The sequence below is a fragment of the Prionailurus bengalensis genome, chromosome D1, assembly GCF_016509475.1.
Source record: "Prionailurus bengalensis isolate Pbe53 chromosome D1, Fcat_Pben_1.1_paternal_pri, whole genome shotgun sequence".
NCBI classification, from domain to species: domain Eukaryota; kingdom Metazoa; phylum Chordata; class Mammalia; order Carnivora; family Felidae; genus Prionailurus; species Prionailurus bengalensis.
This window is the reverse complement of record NC_057346.1, coordinates 24,136,119-24,157,944: the sequence shown is the minus strand read 5'-3', so window position 1 is coordinate 24,157,944 and position 21,826 is coordinate 24,136,119. Positions and strand designations below refer to the sequence as shown.

Genomic DNA, 21,826 nt, shown 5'->3' with positions numbered 1-21,826 from the left:
CAATATCGTACCCGCCTCATCTCCGGCTCTACACCCCTCACGCCTCTTGCTGCAGCCATAGGGAGCTTCTCACCGGTATCCAAGCGCTGCCCTTTAACAGCCAAGCAGGCTTTGTCCGGGCAATCTTCCCCCTGCCCCCCAGCAAACTTCGCCACTCGCCGTTTTCTAAAAATTCCGCCAATAAGAAACTTGCCTGATTTCCTGAGAATGCTGGTCATTATCTTCCCCTGCTCCAACAACAACTGGCCATTTCATATCTCTGATTACAACTTCTCTTTTTATTTGACTTTCTCCCGCTAGCTTCAAAATATCGTGTGCCAGAGTTTGTCCATTTCTGTATTCCCGGCATCTAGCAGAAGGGCCGCACATAGTAGGCGTTTCATAAATAGTTAAGTGAATCGAGGAGGCCGTAGAACAAAACTGTGGACTCCCGTGATTTATCGGTCCTGGGCTGACTCGCTCGAACACGGACAAAGAAGGCTGAACTGTGGGCGTGATAGCAATCGAGAACCTGGAAAGAAGCACGGGTAAAATTAAGGCCCTGCCTAGAGACTTACCAGCCCAGGGCAGTGTCCGAGCAGGAGGCATTTCCATTCTTTCCAGCTCCCTGGAAACTCTGGCCACCCCTCTGTAGCGAAGAAGAATGGAGTGCCACCCCAGCCAATAACAGAGAAGTCTGTGGCATCCCCATTGGCCAACTCAGCCTGAAGACAGCAGCACAGAGCCTGAGAGCAGAAAGGTGAACTCTTCCAGGCCTGACACTGTGATCGAATAGTATTGCGGGCACTTCCAGGAGGCACTTTGGATGGTAGTCCTGGCCCAGTTTGCATGCAGCTGCAGAGAGCTGTGTGAGTTCCAGGAGAAGGCATTGGCATAAACGCACCCAACTTCCATTTTTCTTTTTCTCTTCTTTGTACGTTTTCCAGGACGGGGCCAGGCAGTCACCTGACTAGATGCTCACAACTGCCCAGCTGCATTGCCCAAAGCCAGACCAAGAAAGAGGGGGGAATTCTTAAAAGGCCAGGAGAAGGAAGATGGAGGAGAGCTCAATAAACAACACATCGGGGATGTATGCACATGACAAAAACCGGGGGCTGAGTCTAAGCAGAGGAGAGCGATCTAAACTGGTAGTCTGGGGGACGCCTGAGGGGCTCAATTGTTTAAGCCTCTGACTTTGGCTCAGGTCACGATCTTACGGTTCGTGGGTTCGGTTCGTGGGTTCGAGCCCCGTGTCAGGCTGTGTTGACAGCTCGGAGCCTGGAGGCTGCTTCAGATTCTGTGTCTCCCTCTCTCTCTGCCCCTCCCCCACTTGTGCCCTCTCTCTCTCTCTCTCTCTCTCTCAAAAATAAATAAAAACCTTAAACCAATAGCCTGAGAGATAGCATCCTTGCCGATAAGCCAGGGACTGACTCACCCCCTCTGAGTGAACCTGAACTTAGCCTGATCCTGGTCTACAAAATCAGGAGAGTACAGTTGCATCATCATAGTATAAGAAGAAACTCCAGAGATCTGATAGTCCAGAGACCCTAATTTCAAGAACAGGCAACAAAGGCTCAGAGAAGCCAAGTGATTTGCACAGGATCACACAGCCAGTGTGTGACAGAGCTGGGACAAGGACCCACATCTCCTTTCACCCGCAAGTAACACGTTTCCTGTGAACAGCATTGCAGATTCTTAGAAGACAACTCTCTGCCCCCCAATAAACGTATAGTGTCGCTCTGTGTTGAATCTGGTAACTGGAAGGCGTTAAGCACCAGCTCTAAAGCTTCGAGGGCTGCCGAGATAATTCGTCTAAGGTTTGTGCCTATGAATTTGTGTTTGTGGCTCGATGCTGCATTGAACATGAAAGTCAGGTAGTGTAAGGGAAGTATAACAATCAGATATTTCTTCCCCTGGTCCTGCTCTCTAACCCCAAACTTGATGAGGTCCCTAAGGATTTTTTTTTTCCACCGTGCTTTCATTCCTGAAGCTTCCATGATTTGATTTCCCATCAGCTCCTGCCCCGACCGTCCTGGTTTTCACACACCGGCATGCCCACCCACACTCACCAAACAGAAATAATTTTATCAAGTGGCCATGCTGCAGATTGCCTCTCAACAGCTGGGCTCAGGAAAAGCTCTGGGGATGAGTTCGGATCAGGAGTTATCTTCCCTGACACGCTGTTTCTGGATTTGCATACACATGGGTTGGATGTTTTAATTAGCACTGTCAGCTGGTCTGGTCACAGCTCCCCACCAACTGCTTTGCTTCTTAGGTGAGTGGCCGAAAGCTGTTGTGCTGTGAGGTTGAGTGCTCTGGTTTCTAGAAAAAGAAAACAGACACCTGAGTGTCTGCCTCCTATTTGTTCATTCATGTGCAACCACGTTTTATCGAAGCTCTGTTAAGTGTCAGGCACTCAGCTGCAATGAGGGGGTTCTAGGAGCGTCAGACGTGACTCGTCCTCATAAACAGACACACCTGAGGGACACTAAGTGGACATGTTATAAACAGATAATGGATGGTACAGGTGGATCCTTGACGATACAGAGATGCACAAGGTGCGATGAAAGACCAGAGGAGGAACATTTTACCCAGCCTTGGGTTTGTGGTAGGAGGGGGCCAAGGAGCGGTTTCCATTGCTGAGAATCTGGGAAGGCTTCCTGGAGGAAGAGAAGCTAATAAGAAACAAGATGGGGTTGGCAGCTGGAAGTAGTGTTGACGAGTGTTTGGGGGTGGAGAAAGGGAACGGGAGGAGGTGCAGGCAGGGGACGCATACTTGATATTCGTCTAGCAGCTCACAGTCTCTTGCTTCACAGGCACGGAGCAGCCTCATGAAGTGCACACGGGAGATGCCAGGCCCTCTTGGATCTACCAGTGGTCCCCCCATTACCAGCCCAGCGGTTCACCTTTCCTCTCCCTCCTGCTCCTGCACAGGCTGCTTTCCCCGCACCCATCGTCTCTCGGCCTCCAGGATCTCGTTCATTCCTGTGTTCCCCATAGCTCTCTGGCTTTCCCTTTCAACCTCCGCAATAGCCGATCGGCATCAGCATCAGCCCCAAGTGTTCCCTTCCCTGGGGAGGTACCCTCGGACCTCCATGCGCATTGCCATCACTACAGGTGCATCCACAAACCCAGGCAGCTCCTGCCTTTCCCCGGAGGCGTGGTCATCGACCCCTACCTGACCAAGCAGACACGTCTACGGAATATGTAGCAAGCACCTCATCAAATATGTCCAGAGGTGAACTCGCCATCTTTCCACCAGATCTTTTCCAAGCTGCAGTGTTGGTGTCGGGAAAACTAGATCTCATTCTCACTCTGCCTTACCCCCCACCCCCGAATCCTTCTTCTGCCCCCAAACCTCATCTATAAACTGTCTTTTCTCATTCAGGGCCATCTTCTAGATCAGCTCCTCTCACTCTGCCCACCCACCAGCTGCCCCCGTCATAAGAACTTCTTGCACGGAGGTCTACCACCAGTACTCTCTCCCCCAGGCTCTTATTTCCAATTTCACAGGAAATCCCTCCCCCCCCCCCCCCCCCCCCCCGCCAAAAAAATTCTCCATTGTCTCAGGATAAAAATCCAAATGTTTAGCTAGGCACGTATGACCCTTTATACCATTCTCCAGCCTTACCATTTTGCCCATAGACACTGCACTGGGGCGTGTGGTGCCCTTCCAAACTCCCAACCTGTCTTCTCGGCTTGAAATTCTTCCCCTGCCCCAGGCTGAGTTGGAGCTCCTTCTATAAGTGCTCATTACAACGTTTAACATTCCATATGGCAGTGGCTTGTCTCCCTAATCAGACTAAGCATCTTAGGGGTGGGATATTTGTCCCATTCACAGTCGTATCCCCGAAGCCTGGCACTATTAACTGATACAGGGAAGGAATACGCATGCGCACGCGTGCACACACGGCGGTTAATTTGCATTGAATTCTTCCTCTCGCCAATTCGCAGGTATTTGAGACCTTATTCAAATGTCACCTCTTCTATGAACACTTCCTTAATTCCACCAGGCATCCACAGATGTTTTCCAGGTCCCAATAGAGTGGAATTCCACTCAATAGAGTGGAATAATAATTCCACTTGTTACACTGCATTATTATCCCCTTTTTTAATTCATCTACCACCAGAGTTCCTAAAGGGTAGAGAATAGCACCCCACCCCAACACTGTGCCTGGTTCAAGGTTGAGACTCAAACATTATGTGATGACTGAATGAACCATCAGGTCACATGGAGGAAAACTGGGGTTTGGGGGAGAACATTGGTACATCTGCGACTCAAACTCTTGGCTCTGGGTTCACGGATTTTTCCTTTAAAGAAAAAACTAGCATCTCTGATCCCACCACACAGCTCCAGCTCTGCGGAGAGACTCTCCACAAGGCATCACTCTTTTTCCCGGGTGGCAGAACCTTCCGTGAGTTCACATCCCACTGCACGTAGGGCAGCCAGCCGTCCGCAGTGCAGGCCACCAGGTACTGAGAGCCCTCACAGTTGTGCGGCAAGTTAAGTTTTCCAAGTTATTCTTGGGAAACAGTGAGCCTCCCAACAGATACACGGAGCCACAGCCTGAGCTCCTAATATTGAGTCGTAGCTGCGTTCGACTCCAGCTCTGCCATTCGCCAGAACGTGACTTTAAGCAGGTCACACCTTACACTCGAATTTTCTCCAAGATAGGGATGAGTATAACGACTCTTCACAATTGTGCAGAAAATAGGTAACAGTATCAGTGCTGTATACATTTTTCATGTACCTTGTTATTGAATCTCTGTAAATATATCGACATAGCAGGAGCCCAATAAATGCTCACCATGAGTGGCATCAAGCTATGCTTGGTCTGTACAACAATCTGTTCTCTTTCCAATAATTTTTCTGAGCCCTGAATCCTCCTTAGCCCTCTGTGTTGACCTCCTAGACCTTGAGAGCGCATGGGAAGAAGAATTCTAATTCAAAAAAAAATTTTTAACGTTTATTTTTGAGAGAGATGGGGAGTGGGGGTAGGGGCAGAGAGAGAGGGGACACAGAATCCAAAGCAGCTCCAGGCTCTGAGCTGTCAGCACAGAGCCCGATGCGGGGCTCGAACTCATGAACCATGAGATCATGACCTGAGCCGAAGTCGGACACTTAACCAAGCCACTCTGCCCCAGAAGAATTCTAATTCAAAAAAGAAAAGAATTACACCGTCCTCTGATATGTTGTAGATCCACCATGGTTGTGTTTTGCATAGCTTCTGTGATCCTTATTGTGATCATTTTTTACAAGATGCTTTGATATACTCCAGGGGAAAAAAGGCATGCAGAGGAATCCTAGAGTAATGGTAGAAACCTATAGAAGAGGTATTCCCTGAAGGCTCAAGGCATTTTCCCAAATGGGCCCATGTGCACTGCATGTTTTTTTTTTTAATGTTTTTAAGTGTTTATTTTTGAGAGAGAGACAGAACATGAGTGGGGAAAAGGCAGAAAGAGAGGGAGACACAGAAGCCAAAGCAGGCCCCAGGCTCTGAGCTGTCAGCACAGAGCCAGATGTGGGACTCAAACCCACGGACTGCGAGATCATGACCTGAGCCGAAGTCGGACGCTCAACCGAATGAGTCACCCAGGTGCCCCTCCACAGTTTTCATGCTCCTCTGAAAGAAAGGGCCAGTCCGCTTCTGGTATTCAAAATCCAGCCAAACAGTCTAAGCATCCAGGAACATGTTATGTCTATTTCTGGGAATTCCCAAAGGCTTAGTTACCCCAACTTTTATATATCTCACAAGATAAAACAAAAATCTCCAACCCATGTGCCAAAGGTCCTTGAAGGATGTGGATTATGGCGGGCAGTTTCAAATTTGACCATACATTGAGTGTCGTCTCTCACCTAAAAAAAAAAATGAGTGTTTTGTAAATACGCCTACCTTTTTTTTAATTTCAAGTGTATTTGATATTGTTATAAGTAAATGTATATCTGTATAAGATCATTACTGAATTTTTAATAGCTGTTTGTAATTATACATTTCCCTACAAAATAAGTATTCAAAGGATTAATAATAACTTAAAATTTCATTGTGGGGAAATTGACAAGGGGCGTGTTTTGCAAAATGCTTGGCTTAAAAAGCAATGCCAACACCAGCAGCGTTTAGGATTCTTTTAAGTCAGGATCCAGGATCTGAGTGGACCAAGAAGGCAGCTTTCCCGAGCAACTCAGAAACATATGTATGTTGCAGAGTGACCTTGAGAAGGATCTTTCTGCTCCCGAAGATGGAGCTATTCGGGTCTCTCTGCCAACCTAATCCACCACGCAGCCCTGGCACGAGATGCAGGGAGAGCTAATCTTTCCTCCTTCCATCTGGGGGGCCCGGGCGGGGGTGGGGGGGAGCACAGCAGCAGCTGCCAGCCGAGGGCTACCAGGAGGATGAGCGGGGGCGGGGGGGGGGGGGGTGGAAAGGGCAGGACAGCACCACCCAGACAGACGCGGGGGTCTCTCCTCTGTTCCTCCCGGGTCCCTCTCCGTCAGCCCCCATGACAAAGTAGCAGCAGAAAGTAAGTCTGGCAGCCACGTGGCCAGGAGAACACAGAGGTAAGGAGCAAGGTGACTAACCTCATCAAGCCATCACAAATTAAATACTGTCTGTGCAGGAGAGTTCACCTCCCAGCTTGCTCTGGGAGCAGGAAGCTGAGATTTCCTGTGCTTGGACCAGATAAGAGGCTGCAAGCCAGGTAGCCAGCCTAGGTGAGGACAAGATGCGTGAACCATACGGACAGCAGGTGTGTGTCGGGTTGGCAACTAATTACCAACGGTACACACCGGTCACCGAGGCAGGTCACCCCCTGCCACTTTGGGTGACACGGACCTGGACCCTGTTAACCTGACTGAAGGCTCCTCTCTTCCCCACTGACCAGCGTTTCCAGAGGAGCAGGCCGCTGGGCGAGCCATGAACTCCATCCACCGTGCCTTTGTTTCCACGCAGGAGAAAGGGTGCTATTAATACCCGCTTCCCCTCCACAGGGGGCCGAGAGCCTTAATTAAGTGTGGTTTGTGAAGTGCTCTGAGGTTACCGGATGGAAGCTGAGCTCTGAGTGCAAACTATTATTGTTAATTAATTATTGTCAGTGGAATTATTTACTCTGTGTTTTCAGGTCTAGGAGCCCTTGTTTACAGCTCTAAGAGTGCTTTTGTTTGATATATTTTCCATTCTCCTCTCCCACCCACGTCTATGTTCCCTTTCGTCCCCTTCCCCTTTCTCTTGGCCCTGGCTGGAAAGCAAAGCATTTAGCTTCCCCCTTGCACCTCAGACATAAGCAGGCTTTCATAAAGAGAGGAAGAGAAATGCTTAGGAATGTAAATGTAAACTGAAACACACGAAAGAAGGGATCTAAGACAAAATACATGTAGCGTTGGCTGGGCAACACAGACCCCCCAGTGGTGGGGCGGGGGGGGGGGGGGGGGAGTATGCAATTAATCCTAAACAGAATATAGAGCTGAAATATGGAAGTCTCTTTGCCAAGATGGTTTCTGCCGGTGCATGATTATGACCTCTGAGGGGCAATGATACCCAAGATGAGGAGAAGGCGTCAGAAATTCTCAGAGCAGTGAGCCTATCGACAGGACCAGGAGGCCCCCTTTTTACAACACCCTCCCTCCGCACTCCAACCCCTGCAAAACAAAAACAAAAACAAAAACAAAACACAAGGCCGGCTCAACTTTAATTTCTATCTTCAATTAGTTAGGATAACAATCCTATAGAATTTCTAGAATAAAGTGTGCCTCTGAGATTAAAAAGAGGGAGACCAGAGGCATTAGGGGAACAAAGCAAACCGGATGGAACAATGCGTGACTTCCCATCTTGGCTGCCACCTGGCGCTCACCAAGCTGGCATCTGAATCAAGGGCATTGTGGATGCAAGACGAGAGAATCCCCAGTGAACTGTAGCTTTTATGAATAAATTGTACTTGCCAAAATTGGTCGGTTGTTTGTGGACATTGATTTATTTTCTCTGATTCTTTCTGATTGTTATATTTTGGATGGTGCTTACTGATGTGAAAAAGCCATCTAGTATTGCTGATAAATCTAGAGATAACGGCAGAGGTCAAAAAAGTGGAAAGAAGGAAAAGAAGGCGTGCTTGCCACACAATGGTAAAACTTTCTTATGTATAGAACAACTCGCTGGGGCCATTTACAGGCCCTTTTGCCCTGTTTCATAATTGTATAATTGGTGGGGTCACTTGTTTCTTTCTTCCCCTTCTGGAGTTAGAGGCAAAATGGAAGGGCTGTGTTTTATCTGGGTGTTCAGACATCGCGTTGCATGTATTTTTTACTTCTTTTCCTTCCCCTGTTTTTTCCTCTGCACATGCGTGTGCAGTGTGTGAATGCGTGCGTGTGCGTGGGTGCGTGGGTGAGAGAGAGAGAGAGCAGAGAAAGAAGGTGAGAGCAGGCTTTCAGCATAGTCACAGCACCAGTGGAGATCGGATTTTTTCTTAAGACTCCTTTGAGTGGAGACACCTAACATTTTCAAGGTCACGCAGTGGGCGCCTTCAATGCCTTCAGGGTGAGCCCGAACCTCTCTGATTCCCTGGGTCTCCACGCTCCCTATACTGGAGTTCTAGGGCCAAGCTTACCTCTTAAAAAAGGAGCGTGGAACTCAGTTAAACTTCCAAGTGGGATGGTTAGGCATTGAATGTGGAAACACGGGGAGGGGAAGCGGGGAATGAGAAGGTGGCAAAACGCTGCTGACTGACTCTGCTTCCACCTTTGTATCGCAACTCTTGAAACATTACACCTAAAATAGGTCGACGGGGATTGGGGATAAAGTGGGATAAGCCTTAGCTAATTACCCCGATGTGCAGAATGCCTGCTTTTAAATCTTGAGTCGGATTTCATCACAGAAGCTGAGAAGATCTCCCAACATCCAAATGCATTTGAAAATTGACCAGAGGGGCACTCTATCCAAAGAGATAGCTTGTTCCGTAATAGGGTAACAGACGTAACAATTGCACAGAGACAGGAGCATACAATGGCTCGTCTCTGTGCTGGCTCCTGGTGTCATTCAAAGGAGCAGCACAGCAGACAGAATTAAGGAGTGAGTGCTGGCTCTGATCATTTTTCCACATCCTCCCTGTCAGGCTGGGTCTCCTCAGCAGAACAAACCTCAAATTCAATACAACAGAGACACACAGAAAAAGACAAGGAACATCTGCGATCAATTGGTGGGGAGACATTAATAATGGAGATGCTGAGGTTGCGGGAGGGAAGATATTTTATTAAGCCTCGCTTTTAGATACGCGTTGTATTTTGAGTTATCTTCACTTTTCAGTAATCTTGCGGGAATGAGGGGACAATGTGGGTCCGTTTTAAAGAACACAAGCCCTGGGGCACCTGCGTGGCTCAGTCGGCGGCTCGGGTCATGATCTCACGGTCCATGAGTTCGAGCCCCGCGTCGGGCTCTGTGCTGACAGCTCAGAGCCTGGAGCCTGCTTCCCATTCTGTGTCTCCTTCTCTCTCTGTCCCGCCCCCGTTCATGCTCTGTCTCTCTCTGTCTCAAAAATAAATAAACATTAAAAAAAATAAAGAACACGAGCCCTCTTGAGGTAAATTGTCACTAAAAAGACTAGTTTTTGCCTATCAGCCTAACTTCAAGTTGATTTATTTCGGGAACAATTTGGAAACTATCACAGAAAATGGTTTGGATGATCCTCCACCGATAGCTTTTGAAAAAAATCTTTCCATGAACTTAGTGAAGCAGGTGGTCCAGAAAATACCTTCCCACACTTCTTTCTCAACCACAAATCTATCCTACCCCCTCCACTCACAAAGGCATCGCCCTTGGAAGGTCTGGTGTTGAAACTCTACCATCAGATCCCATGTTAGTTGGTTAGCTTTATATTTTAAATATGGTTTTGTTTTGTTTTGTTTTTTCCATTTGGCCATCTCCTTGCTAAACATCTCAAATCACATATTTGCATAGGGCAAGAATTACATCAATTTCAGTTTTTGTTGTTCAAAATCTCAAATACCACCATTTTGCAGAGAGCTGCAATATGGCTGATGTTCCGTCAATGGTGATAATGAACCGAATTGATCTAAGAAACATTTATTGAGTAGCGATTATGCATGAGGCATTGCAATGTTTGCAAAAATTTAAGAGTCCTTACCCTCAGGAAGTTTGTAAGCTAATGGGAGGGAGGGCCATAAGCAGAAGACATATGAATACACATAACTGAGGAAGAATAAACGGGCAAAACATGAGTGGTACAAATAACATGCTGTAAGAATACAGAGTAAGAAGGAATTTGCCTGGGCGCCTGGGTGGGTCAGTAGGTGGTGTTCAGGTGAACCTGAATCTTCGGTTCAGGTGGTGATCTCATGGTTCGTGAGTTCAAGCCCCACATGGGGTTCTCTGTTGTCAGCTCTGAACTTGCTTCAAGTGCTCTGTCCCCCTCTCTCCCTGGACCTCCCCCACTCCCACTCTCTCTCAAAAAAATTTAAAAATTAAAAAAAAATTTAGCAAAAAAAGATTTGCCTGAGATGACAAGGTGAGCCTCACAGAGAAGATGACAGAGGAATTAGATTTTATAGAAAATTAGGCTTTTGGTAGAAGAGGGCGGGAAAGGACTTCTAAGCTGACAAAGGTGGATGAGTCCAAACTCAGAGGAAAGTGACAGCCAGGTCCAACTATACAGGCAAACTAGCCTCTGCTTAGACAAGGGTTCCCAGACCGATGTGGTAAGGTCAAAGCCAAGTTTTCCTGCAGAATTAGCTCACCTGCTTGCTTCTAGGATTAAGGAATTCTGTTCAACACTCAGGACTCGGAGAAATCAAGTGACTTGCAAAATCACCTTATCACAGGAAGGCAGGGTCCACAAAGTGATCTTGGAGTCCCAACTCCCAGGTATCAGACAGATGAGGGCCCTGAGTTCCCCAGACGTCACTTCTGTAAAATCTCCAACCCCCATGCCCATGGGTCTTCTGAAAGGCCCCACACTGTCACAGGTACAGAGCTTTCTGCCAGACTTCAGAACAAGAATTTCACCTCGGAGGTGAGAACGGATATGAGAAATTTCAGCCCAACGAGTGATTTTCCCTCAAGGCTGTCATGAGCACCTGAAAACAGGGGTTTATAATGGAAGTGGCATCGCAACTGTGACTACGTGGCCGCAGAAGTGTGACACTGTCCTTAAGTACAGGAACTGTAATAAGAAGCAGCATTTGAATGGTGCTCAGAAGGACGGCCAGGATACACGCTCCTCCTTTTCTAGATCACCACGTCTCCCAATCTCTTACATTTCTAGCTAAAAAGACACACAAGTTAAGGGGGGGGGGGGACAACAACAACTTAGCGCAAGAACAGGAAGTTTGGTAACAAGAGAAAAATCAATTATGAAGGATGCTGGTCTCTGACTTGAGGCAACTGTCACAGGGAAGCTGTCATAACCTCAGGGCTCTTGGAGAGTTCACCAGGGTTCAATTCCCTCCTGGCCCCAGCCGGAGCCTCTCGCAGAAATTCCCAAGTATCATGCCGCAGCTAGTTACCTTAACATTCCATTCGAGTTTAGAATCAAACTGCAACTCTTTGCTAAGGAGCTGTAGCCAATGTGAACACAGAAGGAGGTTCTTTGTCCAACAGTCGCAGAAACCACTCCATTGATCTGCCTCCATGTACCGAGATCATCTAGAACGTCACCAAATTAGTAAAAATGCCCCAAGTCACAAAAGGAAACGATTGAAATTCACATGGGACATCAGGTTAAAAAAAAAAAACCTAACAGAAAATAAAAATCACCCATTCGTCATCAGAAAACCACGTGTGCGAGCGTGTGTGTGTGTGTGTGTGTGCGTGTGTGTACGTGAGTATGTACATTCACACATTGTATATACACAGTTCAAAGCTATAAGCAAGGTTTTACATTGCATATGCCTATGTAAATATCTTTTTGATACAACAGAGAACTATAGCAAAATCTGTGGGTCTCAGGCTTTCCCCCCCAACGTGAAATAGGGACAATTTAGCTAATTTACCTTGACTTTCATTCTGTTAGTAGAGTTCTTAGCCTCTTTGGATGGTTTGCTGATTTAAAGAATAACAAAAACCCCTCCTCCACATTTAGCTTAAGATAGCATTTATTGAGGGGTGTTTGATGTTCCAGGAAAAAAAAAGGCACATTAGTGTGGGGAAACCTCTGTATTTATATACTGAGAGTTCTGAGAAATCCTGCAAAAAGCCCACGGATTTTCCCAAACTTATTTCCCCATACTACTTAATATTCCCCATGCTGATCTTAATTATTTTCCTAACATGACAATTTTCTGTAGGAGCCCATGTGGGCAATTCTGGCATTAAAGGCCGCGTGCACTCTATATAGAATATAACAGATTAGAGGCCGAGGTCACCTGGACAGGCTGCAGTGTGGACGAGCAATATCCATCCCCTGGCTCGTGTTCCAACGCAGAAGTTCTTACACTAGAGAAATGCATCTGGCCACCTACTCTCTCCCCTCACTGGATCATGCCCGTCCTGGGCAGCTGGGGGCAAAGACTGGAGGTTAAGGGTAAAGTTTTAGCAAGTACCTTTGGTAATAAATCTAACGTTACAGTCTCCAAATGGTTTCACCTCCACACATTCTGGAGACATTCTGGAACTTGATCTCTGATCTCTGTTGTATCTATTGTTCAAATGGTCCTGAACTTGGGAGAATAGAAAGGTACCGTACTGACACCTTAAATTTAACTAGCAATGGAAGCGCTCCCCCCCCCACCCCGGCTTACACCCAGTAAATTGCTACTACAGTACTGAGCTCACTTCACAGGTGCACTATTCACAATGGCTTCTTTTCCTGCCCATGGGATGCTCTCAAGACCAACACGAGGAGCAGAATACACAGAAAGGTCTCCCAGGCAACTTTGCTAACTGAATATAGTTCACTGGCCTGTTAATGCTTAAAGTGAATTCTTTGACTTAAAGCCCTTAAAAATCGTCAAACGCACCTGGGAAGAGTGCATATTAAGCTGTGTAGACATCCTTGACATGAATGAGCTGATTAGATGCCACCTTGGAAGCAGGTCTGGAGGATGAGGAGAAAGCAACAAAAGATAGTGGGGGGTATTGGAGAAGATACTGGGGGGACTGGAATCGATAAGGCTACTTAGCAAAGGGACAGAGACAAGGGAGGGGAGTACGGAGTACTCAAAAGAGATGGCTTGATCCAGGCAAGCCACACACCAATGCTCATTCCTGATCACGTGCCTGTGGATGCTTTGGAGAGAATCCATCACCATTTCCTCACTAGGCACCCGGGGCACCTACTCGTTCATCAGGTTCATCTTTATATTCAAAAATATATAGGGGCACCTGGGTGGCTCAGTAGGTTAAGCGTCCGACTTCGGCTCAGGTCATGATCTCACAGTCTGTGAGTTCGAGCCCCACGTCGGGATCTGTGCTGACAGCTCAGAGCCTGGAGCCTGCTTCAGATTCTGTGTCTCCCTCTCTCTCTGCCCCTCCCCTGCTCACGCTCTGTCTCTGTCTCAAAAATGAATAAACTTAAAAAAAAAATGTTACAAAAGGCTTTTGACCAGGTTTTCTCAACCACGTCGAGATCAGCTCTCAAGCGGTGGTGACTTTTCTGAGATGGTGCAGGTGTATGGCCAACGGTAGAACCCACGGACCCTAACATCCAGCCTGCTGCATCAAGCGTAGAGTCAGGCTCTTATACATATTAAAGGTGAGACGGCTGCCTCTTTCCAGAAAGTTTACGTTGTTACAAACTCTTCTAATAACCTCCAAAAATAACGAGGACCAAGGTCTCTTTCCTTCTCATTGATATGACAGCCTAATAATTTGAAGTCTGTGAGGCACATCTTACATAAATAAAAGGCCTACAATTTATCGATGACTACAACCTTAGCAACAAGCACACACAATTTACTACCTTCTTTCTTCTTTCAGGTTCTCAGGACTGGCAGGTGGGAGAAAAGAGAGTCATCTGCTCATTCGATTTTGTAAAATCCCTCCCTGCAAAAGGACTTCTGGTTTTAAAAGAAGCCCAAGGAAGTGACCTCTGTTGTTATAGCCCACTCTCCGGATTCTGCTTTTCTCTCACCAGCCTGCACACATCCTACTTGAATAGGAAGGTGACAACGTGGAGAGAATTGTAACATGCCTTTCTTGAAGCCCAGGAGACAGTCATGCAGAGGCAGCTGGAAGGGGAGAAGGGGACTATGGAGGAACTCAGAGAGCTCATCCGGAAGTGGCTGTGCTCGGCGATGTGTGCCCTGTGCTTTGAGGATCCGCCCTCGGGGCAGTCTCCAGCCAGAGAAAGTTCTAGTTCTTCAAGACTCAAGCTCCCCCCACACCCGCCCCCGCACTGCACAGTCACTGTCTTGTCTCAGATGGTCACTTTTTCGAAGCTCCAAAAAGAAATCACTGCCATTCTGAGAGAAAAGGATTACAGATTTAATGTTGAACAGGACTTAACACCAGCGATAGTCTGTATTAGATGATTCACAGGACCTCACAGGACTGTATTAGATGAATCAAATGGACCTCAATTCAAATCTGGTGCCTCCCACTTGAAGTGAAACCCACTGAACGCAGCTACACATAATTGGAGACATGTATGGATTGAGAGGCAACATGTGGCAACGTGTGACCCTCCTCCACGATATTAGCATGAATGAATACATTAGATCACCAATGTCACTGCCCCTCCTCCCACAGCCCTGGGTAGAAAAGAAAGAGCAGGGACGCCTGGGTGGTCAAGCATCAGATTCTCGATTTTTTGATCCCAGGGTCGTGGGATCGAGCCCCATCTCAGGCTCCAAACTGAGCACGAAGCATGCTTAAGATTCTCTCTCTCTCTCTCTCTCTCTCTCTCTCTCTCAAAAACTTAAATAAATAAAAATAAAATAAAGAGCAGAAGGGCCAAGCCCACAGGACCTGATGGAGGAGCCCTAGGTAGGACAGACAGGAGAGAGCCCCAGTCAGAGATCTCTGGTAGTTAAGTCCAGTCCCTGCCTGTCTCCTCCGAGATGCTGCCTGAACTAATTCTGACCAGATAAATGAATTGCGACCCCCTGGCCACTAGGTTATTTCCTAGGATGCCAAGAAGGTACAGGGACCCTCTAGCACCAAACCCTACTCTATGGTTCAGCTAAATATGGCCCCGTGCCCAGCAACCTCCGCCCTCCCAGCCCCCAGGCAAGCAGGCCAGCCTCGGGGCCCCTCTGCAGAGCCCCACTGCACCGTGCCTTCAAGGGCAGCAACAGCCCCGTTATGGGCAAACATCGTGCATGTCATTTAAGTCTGCACCATCTGTTCTGGGCCTTCATTACGACTTCATGCTGAACATATGTGACAATTACATCTGTAAAAGGAAAAATGGGATTTTTGTGATTTAGCTTCAAGTAAATGCTCCTGGTGCAAGCAAGCATGCATTTGAGCGAGGCCTTTCTTTATTTTCGTTTCTTCCCCTACACTTGAGAAACTGTTTGCCACAGATAAGTTTTAGTTCTAGGCTCACCCACTGAGCTTAGAGTGACCAGAAATGAGAGACTGTAGCTCCCTGCTCTAAGAATAAAAAGTAAAGTGAAATAAAATAAGATAAGATAAGATAAAATAAAATGAAATAAAATAAAATAAAATAAAATAAAAATAAAGTAAAATAAAATAAATAAAATAAAATCTAGGTTTATCCCAGGGATTATAATCAAGTCAAGATGCAGTCAACAACCATACTGCAGAGCATGGGCCATGCAGGCTGACCTCTAGAGCTGAGTCTTTGCCCAACCACTTGCCAACCCTGTGACTTCAGGGCAGGTTGCCCTGAATCTTGTTGTCTCTGCATAATGGAAATAATACCAGCAATGCTGTCATAGAGTCATGAGGAGTAAGGACAGAAATCACACAAGGCAGTCAACACAGTGCCTGGCACACAGGGAAGGCACAAGACACAGGGTAGCTTCATCATGGGCTCTCCGTTTTCCCAACCTGGAGGTGGGGAATGCTTGACATTGAATAGATAGGTAGTTGGAAATAGATCTAGCCCTCACTCTTCAGCGGACTAGAGTCTTCCAATGACAAACCAGAAGGCTTAACACCTGAACAACAGTTTTTAGTATGTGTGTGTGGATGTGTGCGAGTGTAGACATTCATAGGTAGAGAGATAAAAGAGAGAGACAGAGAGATGGCAGGCACAGAGGACACAGGGAAAATAGGAGACCATATTTATCATTTTAATAACGATTTCCTCTGATAGCGGGATCGGAGAAACAGAGGAGGGAGGAAGTTTAGAAAAAGAAATGAAAAAAAATACCCCAAGTAAGGGGCTATATGAAGACTCTCGAGAGTACTGTCTGAAGAGTTAGGGGTCGAACACATGGATGAATGTAACAACGGGGGGCGAGGGGGGTTCTCTGTTCCTGACAGCCAACACAAGGAGCTATTACAGAATGCCCTGGATGTATTTGCATATATGCCAACCGGGTTAAGTTAAAATAAAATAGTTCTGAAACGTGGGAAACGGAACTCACCACCTGCCTCACCTGCCTCACCTGCCCCTCAGGAGGGTTTGATAATTTGGAAAAGCACCTGACGGGCACAGGGCACCAGGAGTGTGGCCGGGAGACTGACTGCGTGGCTCACGTCGGCAGCAGTCAGAATGAGCCAGGGTCCAGGAAAACAACTGTGCGCAGGGCCAAGGAGCTAGTTAATCCTATCTGAGCACTGCAGAGGGGTGGGGGAGAAGTCTGCCCCCCGAAAGCAAGTAGAAAAAGACCTGTAACATGCCCATGCCACATGGGGTAGATTTAATGAGCTTAACACTTCAGTCGGTTGCTTCTACCCCTAAAAGCAAAGAAAAAGCTTAGGGCCACCTGGCGAATGGTAATTGCTAGCTCTCCATCCGGGAGCAGATCAGGCAGAGCAATAATAGATTTTTTTTTTCTCCTAGAAGAGGTAGCGGCAGACAGCTAGCAATGCTCAGCCGATCCAAACTCTGCTTGGTAAGGGCCTCTGCGGCACCTGTGAGCCCAGAGTAGCATCGATTGCCCATGCATGGGTGGCCTAGATGATTCTATGGCACTCAGTACACCCAAGGCATTGCATGGAGGGCTTGGGGATATACTCAGTCCCGAATGGTAGCGCTTGACAGATGGGGAGTAAGGGCGGGGATCCATCCAGGGAAATGGAAAGTGACATGTGTTAGGGCTGTGAAGTCTCTTAATTCTACCCTTCACCTTGTTCGCTCTGGAGACCTGAACACACATAGTGATCACCAGCAAACTGAGAACTGAGTATCCTCCTTATTAATCTGCCAAAGTACCTCAGAGCCCCCACAATGTAAGGTTTGGGGTAAACCCCGCTGTCCAATACAGCTTTTTTCTTTTTTGTTGAGGTCAAAATGCAACATTCTATTTCTCCCCTTATACCTACCCCTTGTCCAGGTGGGCCTACCTTGAAGACATGGAAAATGAGAGCACGCACGGGACCTAATCCCAGAAGACCATTATCGGGGGGAAAGGATTCTGTTGGACTGATTTCTACCTTCAAGATACAGAATTCCACGCGCTAGAATAGATGACCCAGTGGACCTCCAAACTTAAACATTTGGTTTCGGCTACAACTCCTCCTGCCGTGGGGACAGAGGGAATGGACAGAGGGATTGGAAGTGACTTCTTTAACATTTCTCTGGTGTGGGGAGAGGCAGCAAACTGTTCTCTCCTTTCTAGAACTGGAAAACAGGAAAGTGCGTTCCCCCTTTTCAACATGGTCACCCCAACAAGTGGGGGTTCACTAGACCTTCCTTCCTTCTTGGGCCACCCCAGGAAGGAGATGCCGAGGAGGGCTTTGCTGCTCAGAGAGCTATTTCGGGATTCCATGCATTCTGACCTCCTCTACAGGCTTGAACTCCTCACTTCCTTCTGAAGTGCTTTCACTGTGCAGCCAAGAAAAGGCAAGTGTGGAGAGAGGAGTCGCAACACTCCCAGTGCAGAGAAGACTGAAATTTCTAAGTAGCCCTGGTTTGTTTGGGAACCAATTCAAAGGTTAATTTAGAGAGAACCTCCTGGTAAGCACACCTGCTCACACACAAAAGCCTGCATCATCTTTTATTTTTTAACTGAAACTTGGGTGACAGGGCTACAGCCACATTTCAAAGATCCTGTGGTTTAATCCTCCTTCTCCATTTTATATATAAGAGAAATGAATGAATCTTCCAAGGCGCAGGCTGTCTGAATGCTGTGGAGGGTTTTCCCTACTGCCTTGTCGATGACTCAATCTCTGCCTTTACCCATCGTTCTCTCTGATCATTACCTTTTGGTCTATAGTTTCCCACTTTTGAGAGATTTTTTAAAATGTCTATTTAATTTTGAGACAGAGAGAGGAGGTGGGGGGGGGGGCAGAGGGAGGAAGAGAGAGAGAGAGAGAGAGAGAGAGAGAGAGAGAGAATATCCAAGCAGGCTCCGCACCGTCAGCACAGAGCCCAGCACAGGGCTCGATCCCATGAACCGTGAGATCATGACCTGTGCCGAAATCAAGAGTCGGAGACTAAACTGGCTGAGCCACTCAGGCAACCCCCATTTTTGAGAGATTAAGTCTTGCTTAGTTCAGAGTGTATCCCAATCATCAGTCCTCAAGTTCCTGCCCCCTCATTGGCAGTAATCCTCCTCACTTGGAAATTGGGGTGAGGTTGTGGGGAGAGAGGATAAAATATTACAGTTTTCACTCAATCACATTAAAAATTATAGCTGAGGGGTGCCTGGGTGGCTCAATCCATTAAGTGTCTGACCCTTGGTTTCAGCTCAGGTCACGATCTTCCAGTTTCCTGAATTCGAGCCCTATGTCGGGCTCTGCACAGACAGTGTGGAAAGCGCTTGGGATTCTCTCTGTCTCTCTCTGTCTCTATGTCTCTCTCTCTCTGTCCCTCCTCGCTCATGCTGTGTCTGTCTCTCTCAAAATAAATACATTGTAATTATTGTAAGCATACAATAAATAAAATAATCAATAAAATAAAAATTATAGCTGAGATTCACTAGAAGGAACCATGGACTGGATGACTTCCTGCCTGTCCCCCTACCTCCTGGATCCCCCTGTCCACACCATTATGCAAATCTGATCCTGTTGGTGCCCTGTCTCTTGACCTTTAGTGGCGACCCATTTGAACCCAGGTATCTGACACCTGGGGGTCTTCAGACATAATTCAATAACATTAGGGATGTTTCTAATGTATCTTTTCATTTCTGATAATATAAAAATGAACACAGGCATTTTCTGGGTCACCAGGATGCTGGCCTCCTAATGGAACACAGCCAAGCAATCGAGTGTTTGTGTTTGTGTTTACGACAGCGATGGTGACAACTTATACTTGTTTAATACTGAAAGTTAATGAGAAAAGGGCACAGGCCAGCCAAATACATATGTTTTGCTTTCTTTCAAAGTGAAAGTCAAATGACCTCAATGTTCACTGTGTGAATGAAGATTTCCCAGTAGCTGGCACAGAGAGGATAGTAGAAAGTGAGTCACCGCACGGCATATGGTAATAGAAGTATGACCCACACAAAAAAGCCTGCGCAGTGGTGGTCAGTACCTCATATGACTGCAATTTAGACAAACGACCTCGTGCACCATATTGAACTCTGTTGTTAATTTTTATTTTATTGGCTTTCGGAGTTTTGTGTGCGTTTGGACATTTCTTCCAATTTTTTTCAGTTTGATTAGAGCTACGAAGACTGTATCCCTTAATATGCTTGCACATAAAAAGCTATGTTATAATAAACAATATTTTAGTCAATATTGAGGGTGGATGGGTGAATCAGTCAGGGTCCCAACAGGAAAGAGCTGGCACTTGTGGAAGGATTTCACTGATAAGAATTGAATGAAGGGGTATGAGCAGGGCTGAGGGACCCAACGAAGGTTGGTAAGGAATCCAAGAACCAGCAAGACTGGGCTGAGGGTCAAAGAGAGGCCCACCAGAGAGCAGAAGAAGGTAAAGCATCTGGAAGGCGGGTGCTTGACTGGAGAAATAGCCTACAGAAACTGAACTGCTTCCAGAACATGGCCTGAAGCAGGGAGGAAGTAGGGGAATAATACCTGTTTCCTCTTCCCACCACTCTCCAGTGCCTCCCCGCTGTCCCAACCATCTAGAAGCAGCGGGAAAGCAAACCCGGATAGTGCAATCCATTGAGAACAACCTTCTGGCCCACAGAGCAAGGCAAAGAAGGGTAGACACGGGTGTGGGGGCATCGGCAAAGAATAACCAGAATAATAGGGATTTTTATTTTTCCCTTTAGAAGTGGAACGCACATTATTCAAGTTTGAGAAACACTGTCCTGAAAGCTGATATCCATAATGTTGCCCCCAAGAGGCCCCTTTGCCTGGAGTCGGCCCACCTCTCCACCCTAATTTCTAGCCATGTGAAACTACCAGCAACTTCAACCAATTTCAGTCATGTTTCAAGCCTCTCTCCTTTCTCCAACATTAAATTCCCTGCCAAATCCTAATCCCACCTGCTTCTTTACCTTCAGTCTACAAACAGTAACTCAACTTGCAAGATTCAACACAAATATCAATCCTTCGACAAAACCTTCCTGATTCCCTTTTGCACAGATGAAACAATAAACTACTCCTCCTCTGGATTCCTAGTGCAATATCAGCACACTGGTACAAGAGCACTTAAGATAGTATGATAATGGTTGTCCTTAGCACTAGAGTTATATTCCTAAAGGGGAAAGTACAGCTCCGTATTTCACCAATTAAAAGAGTCTATCGTGTAACAGAACTCAATAACTGCTGGGAGGAAAGGAGGGAAGGAAGGAGGGAAGGAAGGAAGGAAGGATAGTAGGAAGGAAAGAAGGAAGGAAGGAAGCAAGGGAGGGAGGAAGGGGAAGGATAGGAAACATTAAATAAGACCACATGAGCATCTAAGTTTTGTCATTATATGGTCTTGAGCAATGTATAGCTTCTCTATAGATCTCAACATTCTTCTCAATAAAATGAAGAGAATAATATCAAGGTCCTCATGGATCTTGAAAGTACTAAATAAGGAAAGACAAATGCAAGCTCCCAGCACAGTAAATGACTTACTGAAGACAAGAAGGAATGTTTATTTATCTATTCATCCACTGTCTTTAGTCTTTCAGGGAAATGAAAACATTTGAAGCTCTGGTCCAGCCAGTTTTCTAGATCTACTCCTGAGCCTAACAGAGCAAGTGTGTGCCCCATGGATAGATCTGTCCATGGGTGCTTTTATTTCCCGCTAGACAGGAAAAAAATGATGCTTGGCTGAGCAGGAAGGAAGAAAGTACACTGTTAAAGAGATATGGATGGAAACATGTGTTCTTTCTGTTGAAGAACAAAAACAATATATACATATATATATATATATATATATATAATTTTCCTTCACATGACTGACTGGATGGATGGATGGATGGATGGATTTTCTTCGGTAAGTGAATATGTTACTTGCATGACTGGTTTCCCTGAAACACAGCTAATTTTACCCAAGGATAGAAATTTTAAATCCATGCAGAACCCACAGAAACCCCCAACTATATGGGAAGGAGAAGCATGAAATCAACACCCACTGCCTAAAATCAAGTTAAATCAACTCAGTCATTAAGATCTTACCTATAAGGTCATCACTGCCGGAAGATAGTACCCCAACAACCCTAAATCAGACTGAAACAAATTGAAAACAAGAAGTATTATCGAAGGCTCTAACATCTTTCATGAGTTTTGGTTTTACCCATAAATTCCCAGATGTCCAAATGGACCTCTATTGACTCGTGTGTTTCTTCCTCCAAGTTGAAAATGAATATCGAGTGTCTGTCGGTTGACAGAAAGGGATTTGCTCCCAGGCTCGTTCTGTTGGAGACATTGAG

General features: G+C 46.5%; 1 long non-coding RNA gene across 1 annotated transcript; it reads right to left on the bottom strand.

Annotated features, from left to right (window-relative positions):
* Positions 1–256: 256 nt before the first annotated feature.
* Positions 257–3,841, bottom strand: LOC122483135. The gene is made up of 3 exons (XR_006297312.1): positions 3,611–3,841; positions 2,049–2,301; positions 257–511 (listed from the first exon to the last, which is right to left on the bottom strand). It is a non-coding gene; the product is annotated as an uncharacterized LOC122483135 (long non-coding RNA).
* Between the last annotated feature and the right edge of the window lie 17,985 nt (positions 3,842–21,826).